Here is a 22,888-nt window from a genome sequence, read left to right on the forward strand (position 1 = left end):
TGGTGTCAGATCTCAAAAAGGCGGAGCTCGGGCGCAACGAACGCTCTACAGTTGACTACATTTTACAAGAAAAGATTGCAACAGTGCTACTTGTAATAAATATAAGGCTGCTAGATCATCAAAAGGAGGACATGTGGGCAATATGCTGAAACATTTGAACACACAACATGCAATAATTTTAAATATAATACGCATTTTTGACCGCTCCTATTTAATCCCAGCAGCAGTAACGCTAACAGTCATTTCAATATAACAGGTACTAACACCTCTTATCATGTTAGCGCTATTATTTGTTAAATTGAAATGAATGCCCTCCCATTTAGATGAGCATGACAAACGGATTTTGACTCTCTCCGAGCGGGCAGTACTCACCCCAGTTCATGTCTGCCGCTACACGAATGTCACAGAGCAGCGACTAAATTTGTGGTCAAAAGTTTGCATTTTCGGTAGGTGAATATTCAATTGTCGTTGTTATAACAAGCCCTGGTGCGCGTTGGAATGACGCGCCTCATTGTAACTGAATGTATGAGGTCCATACTTGCCAACCTTGAGACCTCCAATATCGGGAGAAGTGGGGGGGGGGGCTTGGTCGGGGTGGGGGGGGGGTGGGAGGCGTGGTTGGGCGGGGGCGTGGTTAGGGGCGTGGTTAAGAGGAGAGTATATTTACAGCTAGAATTCACCAACTCAAGTATTTCATATATATATATATATATATATATATATATATATATATATATATATATATATATATATAAATACTTGACTTTTAGGGAATTCTAGCTATATATATATATATATATATATATATATATATATATATATATATATATATATATATATATATATATATATATATATATATATATATATATATATATATATATATATATATATATATAATTATATAAATAAAAGAAATACTTGAATTTTAGTGTTCATTTATTTACACATATACACACACACACACACAACACTCATCTACTCATTGTTGTACTTGAAAGTACAATGCTTTGTTAAGGGTTGAATTGTCCATCCTCTTTCTATTCTCTGTCACTATTTTTCTAACCATGCTGAACACCCTCTCTGATGATGCATTGCTGTGTGGCATGCACAAAAGTGCTTTCATCAAATGCACGAGAGTGTGGAATCTTCCATCTCTCCCTAGCATGGCCCAAAACCGGTCAATCCTTGCTTCCTGGGGAAGATCTTCCCTGGCAAGCAATTGGTACTCCAGTACTTGTACCCGGAGGCTGGTCAGGTCCAATCGCAGCTGCGGCAGACTTTTTTTGGGGGGGGCGTGGCCTCCAGCTCCGGCTGAATACCGGGAGTTTGTCGGGAGAAAATCTCTGTCGGGAGGTTGTCGGGAGAGGCGCTGAATATCGGGATTCTCCCGCTAAAAACGGGAGGGTTGGCAAGTATGATGAGGTCACAGTGTCCGTATACTCGTCCAGATTGTCCGTGGCCGCTCCAATTGCCTCCCAGTCTGTCGTCTCCAAACATGCATGCAGCTCCTCCAAAGCCTCGGCAGTGAAACACTTAATGGTCCTCATAAAAGGTTTAGCCAGTTTCAGTCTCTGTCTGTATGAAGGGATTAAGTGCACCATCACACGATCTGATAGTCCGAGAGCAGCGCGTGGGACTGCATGATATACTTGCTTATTGTAGTGTAACAGTGATCCAAAGTGTTCGTTTGGAGTCTGTCGTCTCCAAACGAATATTCAATTGTAGTCAGAGAAAAGTTGCATGTTTTCCTGCAACCAGATTTTCTCTCAGTCATTTTATTATACAGGTGAAAAACATACAATTAGAATATGGTGTAAAAGTCCATTCATGTCAGCAATGAACTTAAATGATAAATGATAAATGGGTTATACTTGTATAGCGCTTTTCTTCCTTTCAAGGTACTCAAAGCGCTTTGACAGTATTTCCACATTCACCCATTCACACACACATTCACACACTGATGGCGGGAGCTGCCATGCAAGGCGCTAACCAGCAGCCATCAGGAGCAAGGGTGAAGTGTCTTGCCCAAGGACACAACGGACGTGACTAGGATGGTAGAAGGTGGGGATTGAACCCCAGTAACCAGCAACCCTCCGATTGCTGGCAGCACGGCCACTCTACCAACTTCGCCACGCCGTCCCTTCAAACGTGAAACTAATTTGTGATATTAACTTGTTACAAGCAAGCCTTTATTTGTTGTAAATCTGATCATCATGGCTTGTGGTTTTTGAAACCTTACATTTTAATTGAAAGTTTTCATAAACTGTAAGCCATAATAATCAAAAGTGTGACCAATAAAGGCTTGACATATCTCATTTTGCATGTAATAATTTACTATCACATGTTACGCTTGTGTAAATTGCACATGGTTAGAGTCTACAAAGAGATATTAGTTTCTTATATTTATTAACAAAAAAGTTACCTTTTTCTTCTATACGTGTATGTGTATTTGTATGTGCTTCTTGAGACATTGCTGTAGGCTTTGCAAGGTCATGTTACCTGTAAACTAAACAAAATGGATGCTAATCCACATATTTTTCTCTTTTTTTTTTCAAAATAAGAATCAATGTTACGGAACCAAATCAATTAAGCAGAATCGAAAGTGGAATCGGAACTGGAAAAATCTTTAATTCCCATTTGTAGCTTTATGTGAAAATGCAGTAACGTGTGTGTGTGTGTGTTTGTGTGTGTGTGTGTGTGCATGTGCATGTGTGTGTTTAAATACACTCATCTGTTATGTTTTTGCAGACGTCTTCATACCAGTGAGAAAGTCATAGTGTGTATCACAAAATGACCCTGGCTGTCTGGTTAGAAGTAGTATGAAAGAAAAATATATCTTAGATATATCTTAGAGAAAAAGTGTATTCAATGTAGAAAAAAGGGTCTTTGAAAAATCAAAGCAGCGACTCCCACACCAGAGGCAGCATTGAAAGAACATTAAAGCAAAGCACACTATGGATGTCCCCTCATTGCTCAGGCATGCTGTGATGCTATGAGACCTGACCTATGTGCAAAATAAATAGTCACATGGTCTCTAAAGGTTTCTTGGCTTTTGACATTTCTCAATAAAATGATCGTCTGAATAGACAAACACTTCGTCTGAAACTTTTTGGAAATAGTGTGTTACGGCTGTCTTACTTAGAATAATATTTTGACACTAATTCAAAGGCAGAACATTGGGCTAAAGTCACAGAAGTACAAAATACCAAAAAAAAAAACTGTGCAAATATGGCAGCAAGGTGAAACAGGGGTTAGTATGTGTGGCTCACAATAAGAGGGTCCTGGGTTCGATCCCCGGGCTCGGAGTCTTTCTGTTTGGAGTTTGCATGTCCTCCCCGTGACTGCATGGGTTCCCTCCGGGTACACCTGGAGATAGGTTGATTGGCAACACTAAATTGGCCCTAGTGTGTGAATGTGAGTGCAAATGTTGTCCGTCTATCTGTGTTGGCCCTGCGATGAGGTGGCCACTTGTTTAGGGTGTACCCTGCATTCTGCCCGAATAAAGCTACGATAGGCTCCAGTACCCCCACGACCTAGAGACGGACAAACGGTGAAGTTAAACTGAAGATCCCACGTTGGCTTTTATAGTGCGAATGGGTCAAAGCATCGTGGTGACTTTGCTGCACAGTATGTAAGTTGCAGGTATATCGTAGGTTGATGACATACTTGCCAACCTTGAGACCTCCAAATTCGGGAGATGGGGGGTTGAGTTGTGGCGGGGCGGGGTTGAGGTGGGCGGTGGTTGGGGGGGCGGGGTTTGGTGGTAGCGGGGTGTATATTGTAGCCCGGAAGAGTTAGGGCTGAAAAGGATTCTGGGTGTTTGTGCTGTTGTGTTTATGTTGTGTTACGGTGCGGATGTTCTCCCGAAATCTGTTTGTTATTCTTGTTTGGTGTGGGTTCACATTGCGGCGCATATTTGTAACAGTGTTAAAGTTGTTTATACGATCACCCTCAGTGTGAACTGTATGGGTGTTGATCAAGTATGTCTTGCCGTCACTTACGTGTGTCTGTAGAAGCCGCATACAACATGTGACTGGGCCGGCACGCTGTCTATAACGAGAAAAAGCGGACATGACGACAGGTTGTAGAGGACGCTAAAGGCTCAATATTGCTGTCCGGGTGAAAATCGGGAGAAATTCAGGAGATTGGTTGCCCCGGGAGATTTTCGGGAGGGGCACCGAAATTTGGGAGTCTCCCGGAAAAATCGGGAGGGTTGGCAAGTATGGTTGATGATCACGTAATATCGTGAGGTATCATGACATTCAGAAGCCTCATGCAACAAGTTTACGCACAAAAACCTGGCGTATGACCTGAGATGTACCAAGACTAATGTTGACGTTAAAATGTGTGCTTGCCTCACGCCAACTTAATGGCTGCCGTATGTACATTTCTACAGACTGTGGATACTTTGGGGACTTACAGAGGTGGTCATTGGGGCTTTGCCAACATTTGATTTTAACAATGTAAAAAAGATTGAGGCAAGGAGCATTTCATATGAAAATATAATCTGGCTCATGCGAGCAGTCTACTGTATAAACACATTTTGTTATAAATTACACAAATTGTATTTATATTGGGCATAGGTAATCCATGTCACCTGCTTCTTCTAAAGTTTTACATATTGTTGTAGCGACTATTCTTTTCAAACGGATTCAGTTTGGCCACTCGCTTCTTCTTCTTCACTTTTTTCCTGACACAACCATTTCTTTTTTTTCCATTTCAGCCTGTGTTTAGTTCTCGGAGACTTATGTCAGGCCGACAATTGCTCTTCCGTTCAATCCGAACCCGAGAAAGTAGCGCATCCTACTGACTTGGGATTGGTCAAACTGTGCCGACCTCAAGAACACGGCTACATTCAATATTATAAGGCGTGTGGCCTGGGCGTGTTCTGGGTGTGCCGAGCCACGCCGACATTTGGAACCAACTTCATGTTGATTGTGATGTAAAAAAAAAATAAATATGCTTAGCTTTGTGCATTCGCACACTTTAATACATCTGAATTTGTACGTAGTTTTCTGGATTTGAAAAATGGTCTGTAGAAATGCCATGCAACTCTTTTTACATGAGGCCCCTGGCCTGCACAGAGGAGTTGTTATTAATAGTGATTATTGAATAAAATGAAAAATGATTACAAGTTAAAATAAAGTACATATAATTCAATATATTGTTAAGGAACTTTGTTGGACTTTTCTGCATCCTTGATTTTGCATCTGACAAGTGTATCAATGATTTGGCAATATTGTCTTATTTTTGAGCTGCTGCAGTGGAGTCTTGCTGCTGGGGGAAACAATCCCGTTTTTCCTGTAGTGCTTTTCTGTCACATCTTTGCATTTATGATTGACAGTTTAGACATTTTTTCCTGGACACAATGCGTGTCGGCTATGGAAATATAACGCTATATAAACTAGTTATAGAAGTAATGCAGTTGGTCCTCTCACCAGTTCTAATGGTAACCACCACCTTGTATAATATAAATTACCAAAACAAATTAAGAATATTCCATAAAGTCAACGCCTGCGATACACTTTTTCATGAACGACCACACTCAGTAAACGGCTGTGCAACGTACATGTGTCGTTTAATCAGCCACAAAAGAAGTTAAAATAAGCCACACAATCCTGAAAATTACAGTACTCCCTTGGAACCCACTTTAAAAATGTGAAATGGTTCCAATAAGTGACACTACGACCCAAATTTCAGACGCAAATGACCATGAACATCTACACAAAGAGTCAAAAATCATGGAAAAAATATCAATGTGACTACAATGCTGTGTTTAAAGTCCCTTAGCCACCATGTCTTTCTCATATTAGTTTACACTGACTCCTTTTACTACTACTGTACGTTACCACAATCCCTTCTGTACGTAGGCATTAACCTCGGTCGTTATTGTGTGACGAGTGCACTGGGACTTTAATAGTTGAGACAATGTGACAGCAAAGAAAGACAACATGAACTTTACCTTGAATAGTCTTTCAAGGCCTTCCATTTATATTGACATGTGTGAGGGTGTAAAATGGCTTCACAAGTCTGTCATTGCCTGAATCGTTTTGTTTTTTTTACATGTTTGTATCTGGTCAGGGATACCGTCTGTGTAGTCCTGGTTTGTGTGTGACTGGTTATTTAGTAGCGAGAGATTTCAGGCTTAGTCAACTGTGAAATCACAGGGATGTAATGGGAGTAATATTGGCCTAAATGAGAACTTTTATCCATCAATTAAAAGCCTATCACACCAGGCCTCAGTTTGCATTGTTTCCTTTCTTAAATTATCTTCATTTTCTGTATTAATAAACTGACCACTCATTATCAATCCCTTATTTGTTTCATCTTCACTCTCAGTAATTGAATAGTTTTTGTTTTGTCGAGTAATCAGGCAAAACTGACATTATAGCCTCAATGCATATTTCAGGGAAAATACAATAATTATTTTTATGTTTGCCATAATCTCTAGTTGTTTTTTTTCCTAATACATGCATATCAAGATTTAAATTGCACTTTTAACATGTGTACATTAAAAACAATCAGATCCCGGCACACACACACACACACACACACACACAAACAACACAAACAACACACACACCACACACACACACAAACAACACAAACAACACACACACACACAAACAACACACACACACACACACACACACACGCACACACACCACCGCTGTCATGTGTCTCTATTGCAGCAGCCGTGCGGAAACTATGTCTGCATATTTAAAGTTCTGGGCACTCTGTCTCTTCCGGAGTGTATACATTTGTATAAGTTACACTCATTATAGGATTGATTGAAGCAAAACAAATCAAATCATTTTTTTGTAATCAATATGGTATGAACAATTCAAAGTTAATCAGTCAAACCCATATTATCACAGTTATCAATACTATCACAATAATTTGTTTTCAGTAAATGTGAACACTATCACAATAATGTTCACATTTACTGAAGACAAATGCCTCCACATAGTCCTGCAGGCACAAAAGTATTTTGATTGATTAAGAGTTTTTTTTCCCTCCATGTTTAGTTGTAACAAAATAAATGATATAGCACTGGAACACGTTTGACCATGCATTGTACTCTCAGGTGCAAAACAGAATACAACTTTTTTTTTTTTAAATGTTGCCAATCATTTATGTAAGACAAGAACACATACCGTATTTTTGGGAGTATAAGTCGCTCCGGGGTATAAGTCACACCTGCCGAAAATGCATAATAAAGAAGGAAAAAAACATATATAAGTCGCACTGGAGTATAAGTCGTATTTTTTGGGGAAATGCATTTGATAAAACCCAACACCAAGAATAGACATTTGAAAGGCAATTTAAAATAAATAAAGAATAGTGAACAACAGGCTGAATAAGTGTACGTTATATGACACATAAATAACCAACTGAGAACATGCCTGGTATGTTAATGTAACATATTATGGTAAGAGTCATTCAAATAACTATAACATATAGAACATGCTATATGTTTACCAAACAATCTGTCACTCCTAGTCGCTAAATCCCATGAAATCTTATACGTCTAGTCTCTTACGTGAATGAGCTAAATAATATTATTTGATATTTTACGGTAATGTGTTAATAATTTCACACATAAGTCGCTCCTGAGTATAAGTCGAGTATAACCCCCGGCCAAACTATGAAAAAAACTGCGACTTATAGTCCGAAAAATACGGTATGTATTGTTTTTCATTCAAATTTGTAATAATCATCTCTTTCCAGGTGGCTAGCAGTGGAGCTAAGGGGAGTAATCCATTCTGTCTCTAAATCACTCTTAAAATGAATCCTGAAACAGCCAACAAAACTCCATTAACATCCCGTGATCTCCTAACCAAGTATTAGCACTGTTGTTATTATAAGTTGGTCATCTGTAACATTTGATGTATACCCGGAGATTGCGAGAAAAACACGAAAATATGCTTATCTGCAGCACAGGACACAATATTTTTCTTTTTTTTTTTGTCACTTTGTGCGAATTATGATTAATTCTTCATCTAAACGGGATTATATAAACAGCCAATCAGTCAGCATCCTAGTAAGAGCAGACACTGCACAGTAAGCGACTATTTTATTGTGTTATTGTTGTTTCTCATGAAGTCTGTCATGATTAGTAGTAGTTGTTGAAGGAAAAGCAAACGTCTTGCATGCATGAAATTGTGCCGCCGTATGCTTAAAATTAGCAAAATACATACATATTACATGTTATTATGACATGTGCCTGTCACTACATTACATATACACTTACATTGTGTATGTAAAACTAGATGGAGGTTGTGGAAGTCTTTGTTTGGGTTCTTCTGGGACCAACGGATCACTGCCACACCCCCTCCGGTACAGGTTTACAGATAGTCTTTATTTTCAAGTTCTTTTGATGTTTTTCAGCAATTGTCTCTCTTTTCTTTCTTCCTTGTTGTCTCTTGCTCCTCTGTCACCTCCCGTCAGTCTCTCCCTCATGGTCTCTGACGCTGCTAATACAGGAACAGGTGATTAGGTAACTCGTTCCAGCTGAGATATCCACTCACCTGTCTGCTGCTTCATGGCCGGCACCTGCACACACCCTGCCCGCAGGGAACGCGTGCACCACGCCCCTTCCACAGTGGTGTTTGGATGATACTTTTTTTTTTTTAATTAAACACGACGATTTGGGTGGGTGCACTATTCACTTTAGCCACCAGAGGCAGCAGAGTGTTGAATATCCTAAAGTGTGTTTTGTGGCAATTCCAACTTCAACCACAGCTTCAGTTGCTCTGTAGAGTGGCACTTTCCATCATATCCAGCATACTGCATTGCAAAGTGATTACCCTCCACCCTCGTCACCCTTCTCTCACGCTTGATCCACCCAGGAATGCGGCCAAATGAATCTCTTCCTTACTGCGTATTGTGACAGAGAATGCTGCTGCCCATTATCAGATGGTATATACTTCATTTTAACCATTGCACAGAAAAGGATAAGTGATAGAAAATAAATAAAGTGAAAATATTAAATAAAGCCTTTTTAAAACTATATCACAATTATCTGGTGCATAATCGTAGTTGTTCTCAGTATTGCACTCTTCTAGACCGAAATATCAGATGTTTTGTTATCCCTTAGAGCCATCCACACAGTTTGAAGGGTTTTGCACCCAGTGCCCCGATCACTGTTGCCATCACACCCCACATTTTCTTGCTCTTCTTCCAGTTCTTGATATTTCTCCAGCTTTTCATATTTATTTTTTCCTGATGTTACCATCGCTCAATCACCACCTCTGTCTTCGTATTTATTTCCACCACTATGTCAATCTGGTTGGCCAGCATCAACCAGTTTTTCATGTTGGATCTGGAAGTTCTGCAGGATCTTTACCTGTTTGTTCTCAACCACCTTTGGTGGTGTCTGCCATCTTAACTCTGGGACCTCCAATCCATATTTGGTACACATATGCCTGCTACCTGGTTATGGCCCTCCATGTATGCGTTGCCTACCCACATCTTACACTCAGCTATTGTGTGCTTCACTGTCTCTGAGGCGTCTTTGCACAGCTTGTACCTGGGGTCATGTCTGATGTGGTAGACCCCAGACTCCATTGATCTTGTGTTTTGGGCCTGTTCTCTTGCTACCATGATTGGTGCCTCTATGCTGTTTTAAGTACAGCTATTTTCAGCCACTCTTATGTTTTCCTGATGTTACCCATATCTTAAATTTTTTGATGGTATGACCTAGGGCTGGGCGATATGGCCTTTTATTAATATCTCAATATTTTTAGGCCATGTCACTATACACGATATATATCTCAATATTTTGCCTTAGCCTTGAATTAACACTTGATGCATATAATGACACCAGTATGATGATTCTATGTGTCTACATTAAAACATTTTTGTTCATACTGCATTAATATATATGCTCATTTTAAACTTTCATGCAGAGAAGGAAATCACAATTAAGTCAATTTACCCAAACTGTATTTATTAAACAGTTATTAAGCAGTGGCACAAACATTCATGTCATTTCAAAACAGAAATATTGTCAGAGACATTTTAAAACAAGCTATTAGTGCACTTTTGTGCATGATGTCACTAAGATGACATATCAAAACAACACTAAATTAAAGTGCACTTTTTGTACAGAACGCCACTACAATATTTTAAAACAAATAAAGTGCACTTTTGTGCATGATGTCACACAAGATATTTCAAAAACTGTAAAATAAAAATGAGCTGCATAATAGGAAATCAAATTGTGTATGTCCTTCGCTATGTGGTTTGTTCCTGTGGACGTTTTCTCCTGTTTTTGACAATTTTTTTCATACGGTGCTGATGTGGTAATGGAAGACGCCAGGCTCAATTGGGTCAGTGCTGGTTGCTTGAGCATTTTGTTGGCCGAGATGTTGACATGCAGAGTTTCAAGCACTCTTCATTCTCTAGCGGGTGACTTTTCAAATGATGCTACACATTAGTAGTGCTGCTACTTTTTGTAGCAACGCTTTTGCCACATACTTGACATATTACGGTTATCTGTTCAACATCTTCCTGCTAAAAGCCAAACGACCGGCAGGCAATGGACCCTGTGCTGTTTTTCTTGGAATTAATTATTCCTCCATTTGTTACTAGATTTGCATATTCTCTCTCTCGTATTACCACTCGCACCCCTCCGCTAGCACCACCTGCCACAGCTTGCCTTACCCTTGCTGCTACCTCTCTGCTCCGTGAGGGCGTATGACGTTGCACGCGTGGCAGTATGTAACGTATGTAAGAAGGTGCGCTTGTTTTATACCTCTGTGAGAAGAAGAGACAAGAAAGAGTGAGAAAAGCCTGCAGTGTAATGCCCGCAGCCAAAAGCAACTGTGTCAGAACGTATACTGGAATACTCACGATATAGTCATTTTCTACATCGCACAGAGACAAACCCGCGATATATCGAGTATACTCGATATATCGCCAAGCCCTAGTATAACCCATGCAGGAGCTTTTCTTTCCATGACAGCATATCTGGCTCCTCCTCCTTACTTGGCTTCTGTTGCCTGAGGCTTTAATTAAAGAGGTTGTCCAACATACTGGATAGTGCCTGTGACACTCACTATGGTACTTGTCCCCCCTGCTTTAACTGTGTTCATCCTGATGATGCTGCACTGAGGTTGGAACCCTCCATGCATTGTAAGGAGCATTCTTGTATTGATATGAATGGCTTGCATATAGGGTATATCTCAATCTGATTACTGGTAAGGCATTGGTGTTAATGACCTGGTTCGTATTCTTGCCGTTTAGCTGACTCTTCTGGATTTTCTTCACCCTATGCCACCTCATAGTTGTCATTTGTCTAATTTGACGTTAACACTTCATTAGTCCATCAGTGTGTGAATGTGTGTGTGAATGGGTGAATGTGGAAATACTGTCAAAGCGCTTTGAGTATCTTGAAGGTAGAAAAGCGCTATACAAGTATAAACCATGTATTATTTATTATCATTTATTAGGACGTAACAGATCCCCATGTATTGTTGTCTATCTTGCACATCTGTTACCCTCAGATAGTTGTGATCATTTTTCCTCATCTGGATATCATTTGTCAACATGTATCTAGTCTGGTTGACATTGTGAATCAGGCAGTGGATGTCAAATGTGTCCATCTAGAGGAGGTGGTTGATTGTTGTTCCATTTCAGAACTAATACCCAAAGCTGCTCTTGGTTAACATGTGACTTGGGCAATTCAAACCTATGTAGAACAGCTGGTAGTTGGATAGCTCAGTGGGTAAAACGGCTTACTCTTGGTGCATGCAAGATCATTTATGCTACATCTACACCCCTATATGTCAGATAGGCAATACATTAAACAATAGAGTCTAACTTGATCGGACGTTGCCTGGGTATATAGAAGGTCTGCGTCGCGTGCTAGGGAACCAGGATACTGATGAGAAATAAGGAACTGGAACAAGGCATTCCTTGATATATTTGTAAATATATATATATATATATATATATATATATATATATATATATATATATATATATATATATATATATATATATATATATATATATATATATATATATATATATATATATAAGGCAGATCGGTGCGGCGTCTATAGTGATGCGGACCCTGCATCGGTCCATCGTGGTGAAAAAGGAGCTGAGCCGGAAGGCAAATCTCTCAATTTACCGGTCTATCTGCTTTCAAATCCTCACTTATGGTCATGAGCTTTGGGTTATATATATACAATATATATGTGTATCGATATATATATATATATATATATATATATATATATATATATATATATATATATATATATATATATATATATATATATATATATATATATATTCCATAACTACCAGCATCCTTTGCAACGGGCATTTGTTTCTTTCGTCAAAATTTCAAAAAATAAATAAATAAAATAAAATAATTTATGTAAAACACAAATGTCCACTGCAGAACACATGGTTCTCAGGAGGCTATACACACGCTACCTTACAGTACTTTGTGTAAATTAAACTTAAAGGGGAACTGCACTTTTTGGGGATTTTTGTCTATCATTCACAATCCCTATGTAAGACAACAACACGAACATATTTCTCATTGTATGCATTCCGATTTGTATTATACGGCAAATACGAGGTGGTTAACAATAAACCTTATTTCTTGAGCCCATAAAGCTCTCTTAAAAACATATAAAAAAACACCAACAATACTTCATTTACATGTCATGACCTGCATATTATTAACCAAATATTAGTGATGTTGTTATTACAAGCACTAACACAGAGGATACATTTTTAGTGTTGCTGTGATCACAGAGAGGTTACGAGTTCATGCCTCTATTGACATACTGAGCCAGTGAGCCGCTGCATCACCTCTGAGTTGGTAAAAGTTAATTCTAGATTCTAAACAATGCTTCTCCTTTTTATAGTCAAAGGTTGTGGCCATAAAGCGAAACGTTGGTCAACTTTTACATTCAACTTAGACCTGAAGATGGCAAGAAAGACACAAAAAGATGCTCGCCTGCGCCCACCCTTTCTTTTTATCCACTTGAGGATTCTAATGAATTAGTTCTCTAAACGTAAAGAAACATCCCACCAGTTGGCATCCCAGTGAAAGCAGATATTGTATAGTAAGTGATTTTTTTTTTATATTCATTGTTTATATTTCTTGTTTAGCACTTAGCAATTGTGTTACTTGCTGGATTTTCTTATCACTCAGCTTTTAAAAGTTGTAGCTCATCTTCTTTATATTCAGGCTCAAAAATTTTAGATTCTGCATTATCATTTGTTCTAAAGTCGTCCAAATCTGAAATCTGCCATTATTACTGGTAATTGTTGAAGAAAATTGCAAATATAGTGATGGGTCTGTGAAATTAATGTGCTGCCGTATGCCTAAAATGACCAAAATACGTAATTATTACCTGTTTTTACGAATGTGCCTGTTGGAGGTTTTTGGATGTTTTATAGGTCGAATAGAGCGAATTCCATTAGCTCCATTGTTGTTAGCTGACTTTTTCTAGTGTTTAATTACGGGTTAGAATGCATATAAAAATTATTGCTCGTCTCAAATAAGGATTGTGAATGATAAACAAAATAAAACAATATGCATTTCCCCTTTAAATGCATAAGGGCAAAGCCATCAAGTTGTTGTTGTTGAATAAAGTTGTCATTTGTTTCAAGTAATGCAACTTTTAACTAATTCTAACAAATAGCCTACGGAAAGGACATTTTATACTAAATGCTGAATACTAAATTGGTTTTGATCCAGTCAATGAATGAATGAATGCGCATCCACAGCACAGCTTAATAATACATGCTAAATAAAGGTATTGGTTAGTAGACATATGTTTGTCCAATTTGCGTTCATAGCGCATCTTTTTTGCCCTGATGGGTGCCGAATACTTTAATTGGGAGGTGCATTATTTTGTTATGTTTTTGGTGGTTCAAGTATAACAGGGTCTTGTTGGTCCTCCAGGGGCATCTCATCTGCAGTGTCTGTCATATGCTTGAGAAGCCTCTATGGTGTTAATGACTATGATTTCCCTTCCATATCTACACATGCATGCTACTCAGAGGCATCGCACTCTGACAGCTCACTATATACTCCCAAAGGAGCAAAAAGCCTGGATCTTTATCTGCAGTCTCACATTCATCCTCAAACCCCTTTAATGATAAGGCCTTTGTAATGGAAGACAAAAACGAACAACCTGCAAACAACACGAGGCCATCTCAACTTTATTTTTTGAGTATTCGTATGCGCAGAGTTAAAAGATTGTTTGGGCATGAGTACATTTCTCAGTGTTACCCTTTCGGTTCTTGTGGCTTGTTGATAGGATTGGCTTGTGCAAAGAAGCTCTATGGAGATGTGCTAAAGCCGAAGGATAACAAAGAAAGTAGCTCCCTTTCACAAGGTGTCCGTAATGTTACTTTCTCATCATGCCTAAAATGTTTTTGAAATCCTGCAGCTATGCAGCATCATTCGCAGGAGGTACTAATGTTGCCTCCACTTTGCCCTCCCTATTCTCCTTTTTATTTACCAATGTGAAACCCAGATTATCTGCCTTTGCTGCCCTTCCTCATTGCTTCCTTCTCCTATTCCATTTTGCATTTGCTCTTTTCTGGTAAATCAGAATTTCAAGACATTTGTAGGAAATTGGATAGCATGAATCATGTTACTCACGGTCTGTGCACATGACCATCTCTACTATGGTATCTTTATCATTGTTTCCTGACCCATCATGTGGAGTTGATTTGCAATGTAAACCCTATTCAAAACCAGACTATGTAAACTTGTATACCTGCTCAAATAAGAGTAACACGTTTGTCTTTAAGGCCTACTGAGATTAATTGTTTTTATTTAAACGGGGATAGCAGATCCATTCTATGTGTCATACTTGATAATTTCGCGATATTGCCATATTTTTGCTGAAAGGATTTAGTAGAGAACAACGACGATAAAGATCGCAACTTTTGGTATCTGATTAAAAAAAAGCCTTGCCCCTACCGGAAGTAGCGTGACGACACCGGGGGAAGGACTGCTCATATTTTCCTATTGTTTACACCAGCAGCGAGAGAGATTCGGACCGAGAAAGCGACGATTACCCCATTAATTTGAGCGAGGATGAAAGATTCGTGGATGAGGAACGTTAGAGTGAAGGACTAGATGCAGTGCAAGACATATCTTTTTTCACTCTGACCGTAACTTAGGTACAAGCTGGCTCATTTGATTCCACACTCTCTCCTTTTTCTATTGTGGATCACGGATTTGTATTTTAAACCACCTCGGATACTATATCCTCTTGAAAATGAGAGTCGAGAACGCGAAATGGACATTCGAAGTGACTTTTATCTCCACGACAATACATCGACGAAACACTTTAGCTATGGAGCTAACGTGATAGCATTGTGCTTAACTGCATATAGAAACAAAATAAATAAATCCCTGACTGGAAGAAAAGACAGAAGATCAACAATACTATTAAACCAGGGACATGTAAATACACGGTTAATGCTTTCCAGCCTGGCGAAGGTTAACAATGCTGTTGCTAACGACGCCATTGAAGCTAACTTAGCAACCGGACCTCACAGAGCTATGCTAAAAACATTAGCTATCCACCTACGCCAACCAGCCCTCATCTGCTCATCAACACCCGTGCTCACCTGCGTTCCAGCGATCGACGGTGCGACGAAGGACTTCACCCGATCACAGATGCGGTCGGCGAGACGGAGGAAGTCAAGGTGAGTTCGGTGGCTAACGCGTCTGCTATCCATCTCTGTCTTCCTGGTTGTGTTGCTGTAGTCTGCCGCTAATACACCGATCCCACCTACAACTTTCTTCTTTGTAGTCTCCATTGTTCATTAAACAAATTGCAAAATATTCACCAACACAGATGTCCAGAATACTGTGGAATTTTGAAATGAAAACAGAGCTTTTTTGTATTGTATTCAATGGGGTACTAATACTTCCGCATCAACTGATTCCGTCACGCGCATACGTCATCATATCTAGACGTTTTCAACCGGAAGTATGGCGGGAAATTTAAAATTGCAATTTATAAGTTAACCCGGCCGTATTGGCATGTGTTGCAATGTTAAGATTTCATCATTGATATATAAACTATCAGACTGCGTGGTCGGTAGTAGTGGGTTTCAGTAGGCCTTTAAGTGGCTCTAGAGATCAAGTTTGTGGAGCGTTGCAAACTCCTTTGTTGTGTGTGTGAAAAGTGTGTTTGGACAGACGTGGCGGGTAAGAGTCAAGGGTTGACATTGTACATGTTGTGAAGGGGTAACACCGTAATGTGATGCATGTTGCTCCATTCTATGTGGTTATATAATACTGAGCACAGAAGAGTTCATTACACACAAATGAATTATAGATTTAATGTGAATTAGAAATTGAATCAGAGTTTGGTTCCATTAGTACGGCCTCTTGAGATGCACTTCAAATGTTCAAACTTCCTCCCTGAGTTTGTTTTCTCTTGCAGTTTGTAACAGTAGTCAATAAATCACATTTGGGGGACGGCGTGGCTCGGATAGTAAGGCGGCCGTGCCAGCAACTTAATGGCTCCAGGTTCGACCCCTAGTCCATCCTAGTCACATCTGTTGTGTCCTTGGGCAAGACATTTCACACTTGCTCCTGATGGGTCGTGGTTAGGGCCTTCATGGCAGCTCCTGCCATCAGTGTGTGAATGTGGAAATAGTGTCAAAGCGCTTTGAGTGCCTTGAAGGTAGAAAAGGGCTGTACAAGTATAACCAATTTACCTTTTATGATGTTGGTTATGTATAGTTAATATCAGCTTGGGATGCATGAATCCTTTAAATTCATGAATTGCATATTGTCTTCCATGGACTAGTATCGGTTCCCTAATTGCAACTATTGTCTCAAATGGACTCAACAGTGTGGCACTTTTGGATACAAGTACATAATGCTTCAATGGGCTAAATAAATGATAGTGATTACAATACATTTTTTGGGAGTTGTGAGTTTTTATTCGAGATCAGCACTTTTAGGTTAGTCGTTATCCTTCCTGGAGACATGTTTTTATAATCATTTAATCCCTCTTACTGTTGACATAGTTTTACATAGCTAAATAAAACATGGAATAATGGTAGTTGTTGTTATTTTTTTTATATATATTCAGAAATAATAAATACAGATTTTCAAAGAAAATCCTTTACAGATGCCTAATTTGAACTAAAATCCTCAACTTTTTGTACAGAGTTTTGTAGGTTTAGTACTGTCACCTTTCAGCGATGTTTAATGTTAGAGTTTGTGATGTTCGACTCTTTCTGTAACCGTTAAAGCATCAGGAGTTTAGCCTCATTTTTGTTGACGGGAGTGTAAGTGGACAGACGCGTGTGGCATGGTTACGGCCGACCATCTACTCGTCATTGTTAATTAACATCATGGTTGACATCTACATGCTACAATACAGTCCATCCCTTGCAACTGTCTGGACCTCTTTTTTTGTTCTGGTCCACTTCTTTTTGCTTCGGCAATGTTTATAATATGTCGCTATAATGGAAACTAATAGCTTTTTGGACATTTGCTAATGGATACTGATTGTCATGTGCCACATCGCAACCTATCTAAGTCCCTGTCAACACAGGAACGTTCATGTTTTTTTTTGTCAGGTTGAAAAAAGAAATGCATCCACACAATGTCGGATCAACAATCAATCAATCAATCAATCAATGTTTACTTATATAGCCCTAAATCACAAGTGTCTCAAAGGGCTGCACAAGCCACAACGACATCCTCGGTACAGAGCCCACATAAGGGCAAGGAAAACTCACCCCAGTGGGACGTTGATGTGAATGACTATGAGAAACCTTGGAGAGGACCGCATATGTGGGTAACCCCCCCCCCCCCCCTCCCCCAACAAATCACTGGGTGAGAAGGAGGTAATACAATGCTTCACCACAAATGGCGTTGTAAGCAGCCACAGAGACATCAGAATAATTTCCTTCACAACCCCATGACAGCCTGGTGGTATTTAAAAGAATATGACGTGTGTATTATCATCATCGGTGTATGCATCTCTGGTGCTCGTCTAGTTGATAGAGTGATGAGATTGTGTTGCCATACTTCTAATAACAATAACTACACAAACACAGCTTTGTTGTTCAGGGTTGTTGTTGGGGTTGTTGTGTTCGGTCTTCTCTTATTTTATGGTCATTACAGCCATTGTGATTTCATTGTTATCAAAAATTTGCGATTTGCTTCTCCACACAGTAACACCAAGGCAGCGTTATCCGATTTTCCCACTCTGGAGCCGGTTCTCAAAACCTATCGTTTCAAGCCACCAAAAACGCTGTTGGCATGTGGATGAATGGCTGAAACAATACAATACTTTACGGTCCTACTCAAAAACTTCCCTCTGTGGACATGCCTTAAGAATTGATGTATCGGCACACCCCTTCTCTGCGGCTACTCTATGCCAAAATCGGTCAATGTGTCAGTTCAAAAACACTAAAACAAAAATGTTGAAAGTATGTGGTCTTCATTTTTCTGGCTTTTTCAGTATACAGGGCTTCAAAGCTGCAGTGTAGAGCAATACACTCAGTGAAGCACTTACTGACGTATCCGTACTCAGGGAACCATCAGTATTCCCATGCTATACATGTACATAAAAGAGTGATTAGAGAGATGCAATAAATCTCTTAGTACTGTGTAAGAAAGTATTGCAGTTTACTCTTGTACCTTGCTGATTATTTAAAGCTCAGTAGACATTTCTAGGACTGCCCTTGTGTGTTTTCTATGAATAGTAGCTGCTGCACTCTAAAGTGGTTATTACTCAACTTCAACCCTCTTGTCTGGTGTTTTTCTCAGGTGCCAAACGTTGACTTGTCCTACACAAAACCCAAGTGTCTTGTTTGAAGTGAGCTTGGCTCTAGGAAACAACCTCTAGGTTTTGACATCAAAACCAAGAATCAAGCCCCCTAATGGGCACCCCACTGCGGGCTAGAATTAGAAGCAATAACCCCCACCAGCAGGATTACTTCTCTAAATGCAGAGGCCTTGGAGGACAGAATGGAGTGTGTGGAGCACATACGGTAGGGGGGAGAGAGCATGGTGTACGAGGGAAGGAGGTGGGTGAGAGCATGTAACCTATAATGGAGCAGAGGGAGGTTTGTTTGAGAGAAAAGGAAACCATACACATCAAACAAGATTGACAAAATGTTCTGTTTAATGTCGATCCATAGGTGCTTTCTCTGTGCACACACATGACTTGAAACAAGCCAGTTCACAGAGCGCATGATTGGATGCCTTCATTCTTGCGTGTAAGTGTGTGACAGACATGGAAAAGGACAGAGGGCCTCTACGGAGACAGGCAGCAGTCAGTGCCTGCAGCAAGCTCACAGCTCACAGGATAATGTATACTCACTCCTCGCCGTACCAAAGAAAAGGTGACACCAGTCAATCGCATTCTGACAGAGCAGTGAAGATAATAGCGGGCTTTGATTTCTTTCAAAAAGTCATGCCAATCATTAGAAATGGCATCATGATTGCTGGGAACTGCGTACAGTATGTGTGAATTTTGAGTTAACTGTACATTACCGTAAAGTAGAGACAGAGCCGATCCCATGCAGCATCATCATTGGGTTCCAATACCAGTGTATTTTACTCATCAGAAAATGTCCGATCCAACCTGAAAAATGATGCGATATCATGCACCTAGGGCCTCATGTACAGAGAGCTCCGTGGCTTTCCTACTAAATTTGGACCAACGATCAAACCAGAAAATGGCGTATGGCAGTAAAACTTCACCGATTTCCACTATCACTCAGAGTCCTGCCACCTTCAGAAGTTTTCTGATAACTCTGCGATATTGGGGTGTATTGAGGATGGTGATGATGAGGAATACAGCGCACTGGTGGAGGACTTTGTCACATGGTGTGGAAAGAACCACCTCCAGCTCAATGTGACGAAGACCAAGGAGCTGGTTCTGGACCTTGGAAGGAAGAGGAGTACTCCGGCGACCCCTGTTTCCATCAGTGGGTAGATGTGGACATGGTTGAGGATTATGAATACCTCGGTGTACACATCAACAACAAGCTGAATGGGTCAAAACACTCTGAGGCAATCTACAAAAAGGGACAGAGCCGCCTCTACTTCCTCAGGAGGCTAGGATCCTTCAACGTCTGTAGTGGCGGGCACATTCTTGTACGCCGTGGCCTGCTGGGGCAGCGGGCTGAGAGCGAGGGACGCAAACAGACTGGACAAGTTGGTAGAAAAGGCCAGTAACGTGGTGGGAGTGGAGCTAGACTATCTGGTGGTGGTGTCAGAGAGGAGAAGTCTAGCAAAACTTCTAGCCATTATGGACAACACCTCCCACCCACTACACTCGGACCTTGCGGAGAGAATGAGCATGTTCAGCGGAAGGCTCAGACTCCCTAAATGCAACACGGAACGACACAGGAGGTCCTTCATACCGACAGCCATCAGACTGTATAATGCACATGTTCCTTGACTGCACTTAAATGTAGAATATATGTAGAATATATTTATACTTTTCATATATTATATATATAATATATTATATTATTTATTATTATTATTGTCTACTGTGAGCGAACTGTGGTGCTGAATTTCCCCCAGGGATCAATAAAGTACTTTCTATTCTATTCTATTCTATTCTTATTATGTGTGTAGCTAAAGTATCCACAGCCTGTAGAAATGTGCGTCTGACAGCTATGGAGTTCCCTTGAGACAGCGTCGATTTCCACGTCAACGTCAGTTTTGGTACATCTCAACTTTGCCGTGAAAATGGGCGTACTGCAGGATTGTGTGCGTACGCAAGCTTTGTACATGAGGCCCCTGGTCTGTGCTTCAATGTTTTTCTAAAATTATTCGACAGGTGATTCCCTACCGGCTGCTCAGCCAGCTGGCTGCAAACTGTGGAATAGATTTCCGGAACTGACGCGAGTCTCATCCGCTCGCTGGCAGACGAGCATTGAGGAGCAGTGCTGTAGTTAACCATTTTTTTCATGCTGGTAACATAGCACTGTAGCATGGTTCCAGCTAGAACTCTATTAACGTGTACAAAGCGCATATTTTGCTATTTTCTTAATATACTTTCAAGCTATCTTAGCGGTTAGCATGGCTTCTTGTCTCCTATGTCTTGCCTGGTGTGTCGCATGTTTACCTATTCCTCCATTCCCCCAGTGATAATGTAACCATGTAGGCGACAACTAAGATAATGGAACCTAGATTTACGTACCCCTCATTGTACAAACTTTTACATTTACAAACCACAGACCGAATAATAATATCCTTTGGTGTATGAACCTTGTCTCCCCGTATAACCGTTACAATCCCCAAATCATGTGCTGTCGTTAGCTACTGTGCTAATTGTTACTGATGTTTTAAGCCTTTTTTACAAAATACTTCCAGTTTTGCTAGCTCTCTATGAGTCCAAAGAAAGCAATGGACAAGCGATGTGTGGTTTGATGGAAGCATCCACAGCGTTGTCAACATAGTTAGTAAATCAAGGTTGCACTGTTACTTTTAGGAACAACAGCACACTTTGTAAGGCCGTACTTTAGTTAGCTACGCAAGCTAGTGCTCTATCAACCGGAGGATGAAAAATGAACAGGCTGTCAACAGTAAAATGCCTAAAAAGTTGCTGTCGACTAATTGTCATGGTTGCTTCTGTTGACAAATTATGGCAGCACCATATATAAACAACACAATAATAATACAATATTAGTAAAGAAAACAAAGCTCTGGTGTCTGAATAGTATCGTTATTGGCAGATATCCAAATTCAGGTTACGGGGTTGGATCGGAAGCGAAACGATGTGGATCAGTGCATCCTTACTGTAAAGCAAAGATAATTCGACATCATACGTAATTATCAGCTTTAAATGCATTGTTTAATGCTTCTGGGTATTGTGAAGGGGAAAAAAAACAAGCGTAAAAAAGATAGCAGGAGAGACAAGAGCAGAGCTTTTAACGATGGTCTGCGCTATAATAATGTCTCCATGGGGGGTGTGGGGATGAATGTGGGATGAGTTGTAAGAGAGATGTGGCCCAATTTTTTACTGTATACTGGGATCAGCAAGCGTTTTTTGTGTCCAGGAGAGCATACACACTTTTTCTATGTGTGCACATCCAGAACGAAGAAGGTCAGTTTGTCAGGTGGGATGAACGCATTATTGTGGTGGTAGTAAGGTCATCTGTAAACTTGTACTGTATCAGACTGGTGGTGATCACCTCTTGCTGCAGATCTCTAAGGTATTGAGCAGGCAAACTCTAATGGCTTTGATGTATGGACTACAGGACTCTCTGAAGAGGTCAATACCGTAGCACTTTGTCACTATGAGCAACGACCCTCTCAAACTCCATTCAGAAACATTATATCTGCAGGAAATAGGTTTAAAAGACTTCAAACATGGCATATTTAACAGTAGTGTTTTTACATTAGGGGTACAGGGTGCATATCCAACAAATGTAGCTGTTTTTTTTTTTTTCATTGTGCCTTTTGATACAGTGAACGGTCCTCAAACTACGTCAGAGTCAGCGATTTGGTGCATAGAAGCAACATATAGGTGCCATTCAGATAACCTTTCCCACCCATGGTTTGATTAATCAAAAAACAGCACAGAAAGTTGATACATATAGTACAAAACACACAACAAACTATGTGGACAATATAAAACATGTCTATTCACCACACACAATTAAATATGATACCCATTTAAATCTATTACCGAACATGTTTGATGCATTTTAGCTGCTCGATATTTCTGATGCATTACAAAACTTTATGGAGGTCAACAGGGAAGTAAACAAGGTAGTAGTGGTTAACATACTCCCACTATTCAATGTTTTATTCTTAATACTTCATATTGTAGTGATATAGGTGTCAATGTGTTTTTCAGTTTGTTAACTAAAGCTAGTTGTAATTAATGCTTTA

General features: G+C 40.0%; 1 protein-coding gene across 2 annotated transcripts in view; it reads left to right on the forward strand.

The window, feature by feature from the left end:
- Positions 1–22,888, forward strand: part of tenm1 (teneurin transmembrane protein 1) — a 480,926-nt gene that overhangs the window by 21,222 nt on the left and 436,816 nt on the right. The window lies entirely within an intron of this gene.

Source organism: Entelurus aequoreus, linkage group LG04 (genome assembly GCF_033978785.1).
Source record: "Entelurus aequoreus isolate RoL-2023_Sb linkage group LG04, RoL_Eaeq_v1.1, whole genome shotgun sequence".
NCBI lineage: Eukaryota > Metazoa > Chordata > Actinopteri > Syngnathiformes > Syngnathidae > Entelurus > Entelurus aequoreus.